The sequence below is a fragment of the Leguminivora glycinivorella genome, chromosome 13, assembly GCF_023078275.1.
Source record: "Leguminivora glycinivorella isolate SPB_JAAS2020 chromosome 13, LegGlyc_1.1, whole genome shotgun sequence".
Lineage (NCBI taxonomy): Eukaryota > Metazoa > Arthropoda > Insecta > Lepidoptera > Tortricidae > Leguminivora > Leguminivora glycinivorella.
This window is the reverse complement of record NC_062983.1, coordinates 1,733,483-1,747,285: the sequence shown is the minus strand read 5'-3', so window position 1 is coordinate 1,747,285 and position 13,803 is coordinate 1,733,483. Positions and strand designations below refer to the sequence as shown.

General features: G+C 39.2%; 1 non-coding gene across 1 annotated transcript; it reads right to left on the bottom strand.

The window, feature by feature from the left end:
• Window positions 1–375: 375 nt before the first annotated feature.
• Trnam-cau lies at window positions 376–447 on the bottom strand. The gene has a single exon. It is a non-coding gene; the product is annotated as a tRNA-Met (tRNA).
• Between the last annotated feature and the right edge of the window lie 13,356 nt (window positions 448–13,803).

Below are 13,803 nucleotides of genomic sequence, written 5' to 3'. Positions count from 1 at the left end.
ATTCTACCCTTTGACAAACTTAAGTTTAACATCGGATAGTGTAACTCAGCTAAGCTGTTTTATAAAAAAAATTGACGTTTACTTCACCCTTGCAGGGGCCTATCAAAATCACTGCCAACATAAGTTGGTCAAACTCACTATACTCTACTCATATTTCATATATATTTATTCATATAAACACACAAGCTTACAGCAATAATAACCAAGATGCTAATATGCTACATAATCTAAAATTTACATTATAAATAATTACTAATAATCATTACACAAAAAGAAATATTTAAACATTACAAACTTAAATTTAAGTAGTGTGCCAGAAAATTATAAATTTAAATAGATATCATACACGAAAGAAAAAACGACAAGGCCCACTGGTGGCCGAGCCGGGAATCGAACCCGGGTCTTCAGCTTATGCGGCTAACGTCTTCACCACTAGACCACCCGCCCGCCGCGGTACCCGACGAAATTTCTCTAGTGTATGTTATCTCTGATAAAAGGCTAGGCGCCTTTTGACCAACTCTAAGGGCGAGCAATTAGTGCTTGCACCTCCTACACTGAGAGAAAATACAACCAGTTTTCATGTTCGTTCAACAAGTTTTTTGGTTAAAATAGCGCCTAAGTGCTCTTTGGTTCAAACAACAAGCTACTTGTCATTTGAATCGGCAATATATTTGAATCAACAAGTCGATTTTATAAAAACAACCTGACACATATTGTTTTAAACATACGTTTGGCTGATTCAAACGGATAAACCGCAACAAGTCGAATTTGTTAAATTCACAACGCAAATTTCTCTCAGTGTATACGAATCCTTTGTAGTGCTAGTGTGCCAGAGCTCAATGAGGATGCAGAGAACAGTCAGTAATGTGCATGTAGGATTTCAGGAGCTGCAGGCGTCTATAAGATGTACTGCTTACCATCAAGCGTGTTGCTTAAAAGCAGAATAATACAAAATATAGGCAGGGTTACTACGCACTAGGCCAGGCTGGTCGTGGGCATTTCTCAGGAGGCGCGTTTTTACGTGTCCGGGGCAAAAAACGTCAGAACGGACTGTTCTAAAAATCTGAATTCATTCAGGCATAACCTTTAGCCTCTGTTCTATTTGGCACGCTATAAAATTATTTATTTATTATTTGTCTAATATAAGTAATACAATATTAAATGCGAAAAATTACCTTCGGTGGGCGTGTCCCGCACCCAGAATTGGCAGAACAAAAAATCATAACTCAAGATGGAGTTGTTGATCGCAGTTGTTATAGAAATTCACGTATAAGGTATTACTTAGTTACCATATCAAATTTTGTAAAAATAATATATTAGCTAAACTCATCGAGTAAAGACAAATTTACTATGTGTCCCGGGCTAGCGACTGATTTCGGTGTAATTTGTTAAACTTGACAGTGCTCTTACAAATTAGTAGATTAGGGACATAGTGGCACAAATAGAGTATGTTTTAGCTATGTTTTAGTCAATAAAAACGTCGTCAAGTCAAATGTCAATGTGTCACTATGATTAAATGTGTCGCTTAACTTCAAAACTGGGTAAATCCATTCTGCTATAAGGTTGATTATTTTTCAGATCATATTATATTTTTTTATATATTAAACCTTAAAGCAAAATGGATTTACCCAGGTTTGAAGTTAAGCGACACAAATATCTCATAGAATAACAGCGCCCTCTTGACAATAGTCATTAAACTGGTAAGGCTTTAGACAAGAGATGAACAGTTAGTACCTAGTACCAGTACCAGTTAGTATTATTAGTACCTAATGAGCGCCTAGCGCTCAACTGCAAAGTCTACATAAGAAAGCCGGGAGTAATCAAGTCGGCTTAGATGAGACAGAAGCGTCTTAGCAAAAGGCTGTAGCTAGGTACACTTACGGAGGTCTAAGTGATAGACGGTTAAACTATTTAGAGCTTATAAAGTTAGTTTTACCAACTTTATGTAAGGTAAAGGGGGGGGGGGGGCAATTGTAACTAACCCATTTTTTCCACTACACCATTACACTACGATGTTGAGTTCTACATGTATCCACTGAACACGCTTACCATATATAACCGGTGGACGCTCTATTTAATAATGCGAACATTGTAAAACATGGAAAAAATGGACAAGTTACATACAAGTCCGGCTGGTGGTAAGCAGTCACAGTAGCCTATGTACGCCCGAAAATGCGCTGTTGCCACAAATCCCACGTAATCTTTGGCAAATTTACTAACAGACAGGAGTACAAAACTATTAATGTCTAGAATTTACCACACCACACCACATTTTAGACTATCTTGCAACAACAGCTCAAGTTTTCGAAGGTACTTATGTATAATAACGATAAACAACACAGTCAGTTCGCTTTACGTAGCAGTTTCCGATATGCCGCAACAAAGTGTTGGAATAATTTCCCGCCACCTATCAGACTTTCTTCGGATTTTTCTGATAGGTCTTTCTTTCTGCGATGGCTCGGACATGTGGAGAGGATGGGAGAGGACCGTGTGATCAAAAGAGCTCACCTGTGGCGATCTACTGAAAAACGGCCGGTTGGAAGGCCCAGGTACCGCTAGATCGATGAGGTACAGAAAGACCTGTGTGACCTTCAAGTGACCGAGTGGTATCAGATCGCACAGGATAGGAGCGAATGGCGGAGTGTCGGAGGCCACTCCACTTCGGGTCGCTGAGCCATCGCAGTAAATAAGTAATCAGAAACTTTACACAGTCCATTACCTCTTCTTAAGAAAGTAAGATGCGTTTACCTGTCATTGCTCTTTATCCCAGTTACCTCCACCAATGATGACATATCAAGAGCGTTTTCACATTAACCGAACCGATATCAGATGTAGAACGGATGTCAAAAGGAAATGTCAAAGATGGCGTCTGTAATATAGGTAAGATATAGGTCCTAAATCCGATATCGGATCGGATAATGTAAAAAAATCACTATTACTTGATAAATGACTTGATACTGGTTTTAAAAACTACAATAATAGATATCACTAATAAGTTCGTCGCCTGAACCACACACAAAGAAGTGCCAACAATATTGTGTAGGACTGACTCGTAATTTCGCGAGGCAGTTTAGGTGCCAAGTTTTAAAACAAAAATGCTGCCTATTCCAGACAAAAAGGCAAAGCTTATCCTCTCATCTTAGGGTTAGAGGGTGCCGAGTCAAGTTGACAATCGTGACAAATGCCGATCGAAAAGAGAAATAGTTTTTTGTTTTACAAGGGGGCAAAGTAGGGGCGTAGTATATGCAAAACAGGTCTAACAATTAATTTGATTGAGTCTTCAGACAAGGAATCCTGAGACGACCACAGATTAAACAAGTGAGCCAATCAGGCTGTGACAACACGTTACAGCCGGTGGGAACGCGAAAACATAAATATTTTATTTTCTTATCCACCCGGAACATGGATTATATAATACAGCAGATATGCTACTTGTACCTTCAGACTCTATTCTGTGAAGCAAAGACTTTTTCACGTCGTGTTTATGCATGTTTTCTTTTTATTAATTTAATTTTTGTATGTCTTTCCCATCACGGAACAATGGTGTTCTGGACCTTTGGGAGGCGTACGTGGGCCGAAGCCAACGCGTAGAGGATGAAATGTAAGGGGTACACCGAGCGGATGTTGCCCTTGCCCGTATCATGGGACACACGCAGAGGCAGCACCCGCCAGGGTGTAAGGACTATTTGAGAGTTAATGGAATCTAAAATGAACTGGGCTATTTTGATGAAAGTGATGGACTAAATACTGGGCTATGGATAAAAAACCGGACGCCTGCCTAATCAAACGGTATCCAATTTTATTTCCGGCAGACGGTGACTCGTCCCAACAAGATTTAATCATTATTAGGATACACGCGTACATACAAAAGACGAATTTTTATGCCTATATACCCACTTCAATAATTATATTTCTTTGACTAGGTACTTTACTTTAGATATTTAATTGTAACTCTAGGGCCAGATAAATAAATTTCCTATCACAGGCATGTAACTTTCAATATCATAACGAAATACGACAAGTTCGGCATCTTAACTACACAAATAGATAAATATACTATATTTCTTCTCTTCAAATATAGTTATGTAAGTAGGAGAATTTTGTCTACTGTATCTGTTGAGCAATGTAATCTATGTTTCAACTGCCTAATTTTAAATGTAAATAGAACCCGCCCTGCTATTCTTTCTGTTCAAGGAAATATCATTCATAGATAAAATATTTGACTGTAAAAGGAAGTCCATACTAATATCATAAATGGGAAAGTGTGTATGTCTGTTTGTTTGTCCATCTTTCACAGCAAATTGACGTGATTGTTTAAGAGGAGATAGTTGAAAGGTTGGAGAGTGGCGTAGGCTAATTTTTGTCTCTTTCTAACCCCCAACTTACCTAAGATGGGGGGTGGAAGTTTGTACAGAGTAGTCCGCAATTTTCGAATTTGGCGCGAGTGGACACGCGGGCAGAAGTTGGTAAGTTAAAAAAAATCGTGATATTTATATTCTAGATATCCCGATATTTTGTAACTGGTTTCGATACTATTATAGCAGTATATTTTCACTGCAATTCAGCAGAAGTTTAGACGACCTCAAGATACCTACAGCTTGTTTTTTTTTTCGTTAAATTCGACACGCATTAGGTTCACCATCCTGTACATCGCTTTTAGTTTAATTCGATTTTTTCCATACATACGAGTAATATTTAAATGAATTAATTAGTGTGAGAGGACCTTAATCTCAACATTGAAATCAGTGTTGTGTCTAACGGCAAACGTCAAAAAGAAAAAAAATAACACCAGGAAGTGGTAGGGATGCCACACACGTGTTTAGTTTTTTTTTTTAATAATTCGATAACAGTAAGAGCTAAGTCGCTAGTTTCTAGTAGAGAAATTAATTGTATTTGACCTAAAGAATCTTCCCTTAAAGCACGGAATTCCAACCACGGAACCAAGTTTGGCTTCGCAAGCCACATCAGAGCGTTCCATGCTTCAGATCAATAACCGTTGAAGGAGTCGCCGTCGCCGGACACGGCGAGGAGGACTATATATATATAAAGCACGGAATTCAGTAAAAACACCGTGTATAGGTACTGTATAGGTACTTAGGTACCTACCTCTCTTATTAGTACTAGTATTACTAATTAATCTTTGTTCGGTCAAACTCGGACTGATGGCCGGCCAATTTATTTCATCAGTAGGTAACTATTGCTGAGTTCAAATATTCAGCACAACAATTTTAGCATTTAACCACAAAGATTATGTGGGCAGAAGTGGCAGAACTGATATTTTGTTACAAAATATGTTGTTGATTGACCTAGGGCATCCCATAGGTGCATAGGGCCTTGCAATGCACGGACGAGAAGTTTCCAAAGTTGCAGAACTTCCCTCATGAGAATTTTCGGTAACTTCTGAGAATGTTTTATTTTATTTTATTTAAACTTTATTGCACAAATAAAAAAAGTACAAGTGGCGGACTTAATGCTAGCAGGCATTCTCTACCAGTCAACCATGGGCTAAACCGAGAGATCGTGTTGGTGCAGGGTCATAAAACAGTTAAGTAGTGAAATAACAAGGAATTATATACATATACCTAAATTTGCCTAACTAGTTATATCTACATATACATACATAAATAATGCTAAATATAATAAATATACATAAAATACATATATAAAATAAAATATCCATTGTGAAACATCATGAGGACAACTATTGAATTTTTTCTAACAGGTGCTTGCGTAACATGTTCTCGAGAACGAGAATTTGTCAGAATACTTAGTAACTTCGTAGTTTATATCATGATTTCGTCGGACTCAGCAAGTCAAGACGTAGTCCCGTGGTAGTGCGCTGGCTTCGTATGCCTATGTTCTCAGGTTCGATCCTGACAGCGATCATTTTTTTTTATTTTTATTTTGACATGACCAAATCAAGATCAATCAAGAAATATAAAAGTTCGGTACCCAATTTAAAAAAGTCAGGACTAAAACTGTGAAGTCTGAAAGTCGAAATGTTCCCTGAAGTATAGTGAGCATTTAGGCAACTTATTGGTAACTTATCAACAAAATAGCTAACTGTAATAGACAATATTATATGTATAATAACATTTTATATTATGCCCATTTAAACTTTATTTCAAGTATATTCTCTCGTTAAAACAATAAATTTCATGTTGCAGGTATGTTCTGCGAACATTCTCAAGAATGTTTCCGCTTTTTGGGAATGTTTTGCAATTTCTACATTACTAATAGGGCCTCCACAAGATCCTTCCACGCCTTTCTATCTGGGGCCCGTTTCTCGAAAGGTACAAGCCTTGTATTACAAGTGTATTTCCATGACAACCCATACGATTTGACAGTTCGCGCACTTGTAATACAAGGCTTGTACCTTTCGAGAAACGGGCCCCTGGAGCCACAGCCTTGGCCTCGTTCCAGCTCAGTCCGAACTCCCGCAGCTCGTTCTCTTCATTTCGTCTCCAGGCTTCAGACGGCCGGTCTGGCGCAGTCGGTAGTGACCCTGCCGGCTGCGCCGCGGTCCCGGGTTCGAATCCCGGTTAAGGGCATTTATTTGTGTGATGAGCACAGATATTTGTTCCTGAGTCATGGATGTTTTCTATGTATATAAGTATTTATATATTATATGTATCGTTGTCTGAGTACCCACAACACAAGCCTTCTTGAGCTTACCGTGGGCCTCAGTCAATCTGTGTAAGAGTGTCCTATAATATTTATATTTAGGTGTGCACGGGGCGTTTGCGGGCTTGCTAATATTATTGACAGCAGATTTTATTTTAGTAGATAAGTATAGCTACATTTGTCAATAAGAAGTTTCATTACATGAATTCATACTTTTTGAGGGTCATTCACCATCAAATCCAATGGTTGAGCACAATAACAAAACGCCCATATCTCTTGAACAGCCATCACCTGATATCGCTATTAGTTCTCGTTCGAATTATCCTAATCCATTTTTTTACTAATATACCTAAATGGGAATTGTGTGTCTGTTTGTTTGTCCGTCTTTCACGGCAAAACGGAGTAACGAATTGACGTGATTTTTTAAATGGCGATAGTTGAAGGGATGGAAAGTGACATAGGTCCCTTTTTGTGTCTTCCTAACCTCCCATTTCCCTTAAAGGGGGCTGGAATTTTGTATGCAGCATTCCGCAAGATTTGACGCGAGCAAAGCCACGGCAGAAGCTAGTACCTAGTTAAATAAAAGCTTGAGTTTATATCAACGTTCCACTGAGTAATGTGACAATATCCGTTTGATACCTACACGAATCATAAATAATCTTTGCAATATGGAATTTCAAAGTTCATTCCCTTAGTATCGGTCTATGAAATGTCATCCGATACTAAACTATTCGAAACAAGGGGCCAAACTATGCCCGTTCGCTGATACATACAATGTGCTATACAGTAGTTTAACTGCTTAATACACTTAAAAATCTTTTAAGCAGAGCTACAATGTTTTCGTTAAAAGTACCTTAGGTAATTAAATTATAATTATTTGAAGAAAAGTATATTTTCATTGATGAAAATAGGCGCATTGGTGAAACTAGGCGCTTTATTATGTTGCAGAAAATGGTTACTTACTAGAACCACCTAATGTTTACTTAATTCCAAAACTTTAAAAACAAGAGTTTTACAACGAGGCTCTTGTTTAATCAAATAGGCGAGACGACTTTAAAAAAATTAGTAAGTCCGTCAATTAGATTATCAAAGAATATTACTTACTTTTTCTTTTTTCTCGTAAACGAAAAATGACGACGGTACAGTGCGTTGAAGTTTCGCGTGACGTCACGCCTAGGTACAATTTTTACTTAGAAGTAACGTCACAAGCCCCCACTCCGGAACTTTGATGCTCTATATTTTTTCATTAATTAGAAAAAGCGAAAAATATGTGTTCAGTATTTTTGGACGATCTAACTGACGGACTACACAGAATGCCATTTTTTTTATGTAATCGTCATCCCTCCTCAGACCTATCGATGCAGAATCAGCTAATAGCCGACCAAAAATCGCTCGTTAGTAAGAAGACGTTGTACGTGTCGCCGTTGCTAAATGCAGCCGTACGCATGTTAAAAATAGTAACAAGCGAAAGCCGATTCGGCGTCCACAGATTTGGGGAGACCCAAAAGCTCATCAAAGAAGGGCCTACAAATACAATCAGACGTTACGACGACGTGACGTGGCACGTTGCGTGGACATCAATCAAATTAGAATTTCGACATCAATGTCATGCGTCATTTTCCTTTACCTGTTAAATATCAAATGGCGCCGACGCAGGATTATAACGTGAGTATTAACGTCATGACACTCATGACATGCCATGCAACGTGCCACGGCACGACGCCGTGACGTGATGTTTCACGTTACACGCCGTAGATTGTCACGTCACGACGTCGCAACGTTACACGACGCCGCAACGTGCCACGCTACGTCGTCGTAACGTCTAATTGTGTGTACGCCCGAAGTCATGGTACTGCTTTCAACTTCGTAGGTATACTGTGGCCAATGATATCCAAACTATGTGCCAAGCTCAATAAAAGCCTTTTTGTCCTGAAATATTTGTAAGTCATGAATCATTAGAACAATGTTGTTAATAATTTACTTGGACGATTAATATTGTGGGTGCTAATTGTTTTTGTTTAAATAATTCGATGTTATTAATGGTTTGAATGTTTAAGGTGACCCGAAGGGTACATTCTTATTATAAATATAGTGACAGGCAAGGTAAATATTTGAAGAATGACAACCGAGGTGAAATTCGTTAACCTTTAACTGCATACGAAGCCATTTATGGCCGACTAGCTTTTGCCGGCGGCTTCGATCGCGTTAGAAAGAGACAAAAAGTAACCTATGTCACTCTCCATCCCTTCAGCTATCTCCACCTAAAATAATCACGTCCTTTCGTCGCTTCGTTTTGCTGTGAAAGACGGACAAACAAATAGACACACACTTTCCCATTTATAATACATGATGTTGAAGTCTATTAGGTACAATGAAAGTAGGCTTGTGTCGTTCACGAACTATGAACTGTTAGGAATAAAATCCCATCAATGACCGAAATGAACTGAATCTTTCCGTGCTCTGTGAATCGGTCTTTGCTCATTTAGTTCAGTATAGGATCGGCGAGCGCGAGCGGTTTGGATCAAGAAAGTGTGTGACGGCGCCGACCGGGAGCGAGGTATGTAGCAAAGCGACACAAAAACGTCAAGTTTTCATATTAAGCTTCGGTTACTTACAACCTTTCGGCCCGGAATTGTTATTGTCTGTGGAATATTCGTATCATTTTGACACTAGTCGGTCCCATTCGTTCTGATCTTTCCAACCGTAGTGGTCGCTGGTCTGACTGAACTAAATGAGCAAAGACCTAAAAGAGCGAACTAGTTCGTGGGAGCGATTGAACGAGATCGGAGCGCTCCGATCAACGAACGAAACGGCACAAGCCTAAATGAAAGTTTCAATTTCAACAAATCTTTATTCATGCAGTGAAGGATTATGCAGTAAGGGGACAATGCAGGCATTGCAGTCGAATATCCATACTAATATTATAAAGGGGAAAGTTTGCGTGTCTGTTTGTTTGTCCGTCTTTCACGGCAAAACGGAGCGACGGATTGCCTTGATGTTTTAAGTGGGGGTAGTTGAAGGGATGGAGAGTGACATAGGCTACTTTTTGTCTCTTTCTAATGCGAGCGAAGCCGCGGGCAAAAGCTAATACTTAATACATAGGCTACTTTTTGTCTCTTTCTAATGCGAGCGAAGCCGCGGGCAAAAGCTAATACTTAATACTCAATAAATTATAAATGGGAAAGTGTGTGTGTCTGTTTATTTGGCCGTACTTCACGGCAAAACGGAGCGACGAATTGACGTGATTTTTTAAGCGGAGATAGTTGAAGGGGTGGAGAGTGACATAGGCTACTTTTTGTCTCTTTCTAATGCGAGCGAAGCCGCGGGAAAAAGCTAATACTTAATACTCAATAAATTATAAATGGGAAAGTGTGTGTGTCTGTTTATTTGGCCGTACTTCACGGCAAAACGGAGCGACGGATTGCCGTGATTTTTTAAGTGGGGATAGTTGAAGAGATGGAGAGTGACATAGGCTACTTTTTGTCTCTTTCTAACGCGAGCGAAGCCGCGGGCAAACGCTAGTAGGCCATATTTTGCAGTCCTCAATTGTGCGTGTCTCCGGAATCCCGGACGTTCGAATCCCGGTAAGGGCATTTATTCACTCTAAGAACAAATTAAATTACTTTCATAGAAAATATTTTAACTTGTTATTTTTAAGTAGTAACACTACTATTATGTTCTAAACATTAAATAAATGTCATATACAAAGAAAAAGTGACCAAAGCCTCCAGTGCTCCGAGCTGGAATCGAACCAGCGTATTTAATGTTTAGGGCATTTATTTGTGTGATGAGCACAGATATTTGTTCCTGAGTCATAGATGTTTTCTATGTATATAAGTATGTATTTATCTATTTAAGTATGTACCTATATCGTCGCTTAGCAATCATAATACAAGCTTTGCTTAGTTTGGGGCTAAGTTGATGTGTGTAAGGTGTCCCCCAATATTTATTTATTTATTTATTTCCTGCCTCGTACAGGTAAATTGTGGAATGAAACTGTCGCCTGCTGTATGTCCGAACCGAATCGATACTAGTGATACGACATTCAAACCTTCAATAAAAGAGCGTACACCCATCTCAAAGGCCGGCAACGTGCCCCAACTCTTCTCGCAATCTCGTTTTTTAATGCATGTTAATTATAAGATGTAATGTTTTGAAAAGAAGCGGCCTGCCGAGTTTCTTGCCGGTCCCATAGTGGATTCCCCCCTCCAACTGAGGGGATACTGAAATCTTCTCGAGGCTGAGGCGTAGGGTTAGAGCCGGCGTAGCTTTATTTGACGTTCATAAGCGCATTGTAATATGCCTACTTGGAAAATAAATATTTCATTTCATTTCATTTTTCTGAGAAACTAGCGTCTTAACTTAACTCTTACGGTTATTGAGTTATTAAAAAAATAAAGATAATTACTGAAAACGTGTGTGACAGCCTTTACCAATTCCTAATGTTTTTTGTTTTGACATGTCCCGTCAAACACTTGACACTAATTTGAATGTTATTCTTAAGGGTCTCTCACACAATTTTTTTTTTGCCAATTGAATTAAAAGTGATATACTGGGTGGCTTCTGATAACGAACCTAGCTACGTGTCTAATTTAACGGAAAACAAAGAAACACGGTGTATATGAAATCGGGTAAGGCTTGTATTTCAGTTGCAAACAGTTAAATACTTGTACTAAGCTTTGAACCCTGGATTTCTTTGTTGCTACGGTCATGTGGAGGCTATATTCCTAGAAACAGAGAACCTCAATAGAATATTCAATGTATTCTCGCCCTTTGGAATAGGTATCAGAATTAGGTCACCTGATTATACATACGCATAACCTCAATGTACAGTCAACCAATTGGAACCCTAGGCCACTGTAGAACTATGTCATAGTGACGTTATAAATCCGATTGTAAGAAATCTCTTACTGCTTGTCATTTTGACATGGTTGTAGAGTGGCCTAGGGTTCCAATTGGTTGACTATATGTAAGAGCTACTATAACTTTTTTGAGGTATTACGTTACTACAGCGTACATCATCATCATCATTGGCCACGTAATCTATTGCAGATGATTGTAGCAGCGTCCAGTAAATCATGTGTTGTGGGAAGGTTGATTGATAGCAACGTCTTCGGTGGCTAAAGAGACCTATACCAGAGCGGCATCTTCTGCCACAGCGATCGCAGACATGATCAGAGTTTAGGGGAGGGGGTCTGGCAGCGCGTAGTTTTTTCTGCCTGAGGCTTTCTAACCAATCCTCATCATGTTTGTCCTGCCCCCGCTTTAAGATCACGGCGCCACTCTGGTCTCATGTCGGCCTTAGATTCCCAAGCGTACACGTCATGGAAAATGAGATTTTATGGAGAAAGGGAACAGTTACTAATAGAACCAAAAATGGCATACGTTTTCCGAGTCGTTTATAGCGGTAACGCACTACGTAATAACCATGATCTCTGCCTACCCCTCTGGAAAACAGGCGCGATTGTATGTTTGTATTTTACTTTTTTCCCAATTTTCACTACCGAATCGTCTTATTAAGTCAGCGGACTTAAAAAGTACTAGATACCATAAATCTGAATTAAATACAAAGTTTTTTTTTTAATATATAGCCCCAACACCCCGTATAAAGCCCTCGATACATCGTTATCTAAGACGTGGCCTCTCGGTCTATATTTCAACGGGACACTAACGAAGTCTCGGCTATGTTGACCGATGTGGCTATTGCGTTCAATCTTATCAAGTAATGAAATCTTCAATAGTTACTATAGTTAGTTTGTACTAGATATAATATATGACTACAATAGATGATGTAGATTGTTAGTTAATAATTTGTATGGTTTTAAATTGTTTTTAATATTACTTTAATACGTAATAGATATAATTATTAACGAGATGTCGACTATGATGTTGACCGATGTGGCTATTGCGTTAAATCTTATCAAGTAATGAAATCTTCAATACGAGGCTTTATATTAGAAGTAGTACAAGAGACCCATGTAGATTAAACCTGAAGACCTAATTTATATGGCTTTGATCTAGTTTTAATACGACATCAAACATTTTATGTGATTAGCACTATTAATGAGGTTTCGGCTATGTTGACCGATGTGGCTATTGCGTTCAATCTTATCAAGTAATTAAATCTTCAATAGCTTGTACTAGATTTAATACAAGATAGAACTAGAGAACTAGGGGTTATGCATGTTTGCATAATTTAAGTATCATAATTTTGCATAAAACTAGCGTGAATCAGGAGACCGTAACCATGGCAATAACAGGCAAGAAAAAGTTGATTAACCCAAATAATTGATATTTAATTACTTATTATCACCCATGTGAACATTGTATGTGTATTGTGTTTAATTTACATAATTATCTAAACATACGTGTACTTACATAATTATAGTTCTATATACATACTGCGTTAGCATACGGTAGAGTGGCTGTGGTTTACCCATTAAGACATCCACAGCATAATACAGTATACCTCTAGTATACCGATAGTCTGAATTGAGTTATGAGGGCGTTAACGGTATATCACTCAATTGTTCGGGCGTGTTTGGCTCACAGGTTTCTACACATAGTCTATTCACCATCGCTGTATTCACCATTAAGGACCGATACAGAACTGCATGCTAACGTTGCAGTCTGCATGCAGTTATCATACAAGTTGTTGTTGTTTTTGAATGTCCTAAGGCACCCCATAGGTGCACAAGACCTCCACAAGATCCTTCCACGCCTTTCTATCTTGAGCCACTGCCTTGGCCTCGTTCCAGCTCAGTCCATATTTCCTCAGCTCGTTCTCAACGCTCCGCCTCCAGGTGTGTACGGGGCGTTTGCGGGCTCGCTTCCCTCCTTGAGGACGCCACTCAAGCGCGATACTGGCGCTGTTGGTAGCTCCTCTTAGGGTATGACCGATCCATCTCCATTCCCGCAGAGCCACTTCCTGGGCGATCGGAGGTTGTCGGCACATACTCCACAGATCCTCATTTCTTATGGTTTTCGGCCAGAAGGTATGGAGGATCGACCGGAGGGACTTATTGACAAACACTTGTAGTTCGTGACTCAGCCCCTTTGTCACTCATCATATAAGTGCAACTTAATAACTGTGCTCTTCGTTATGGAGTAAGATTCTTCTTTGTCATATCCTCATGGCTGAGGGACGTGACGAATGTGGACGCTCTTCACCAGTTGTCT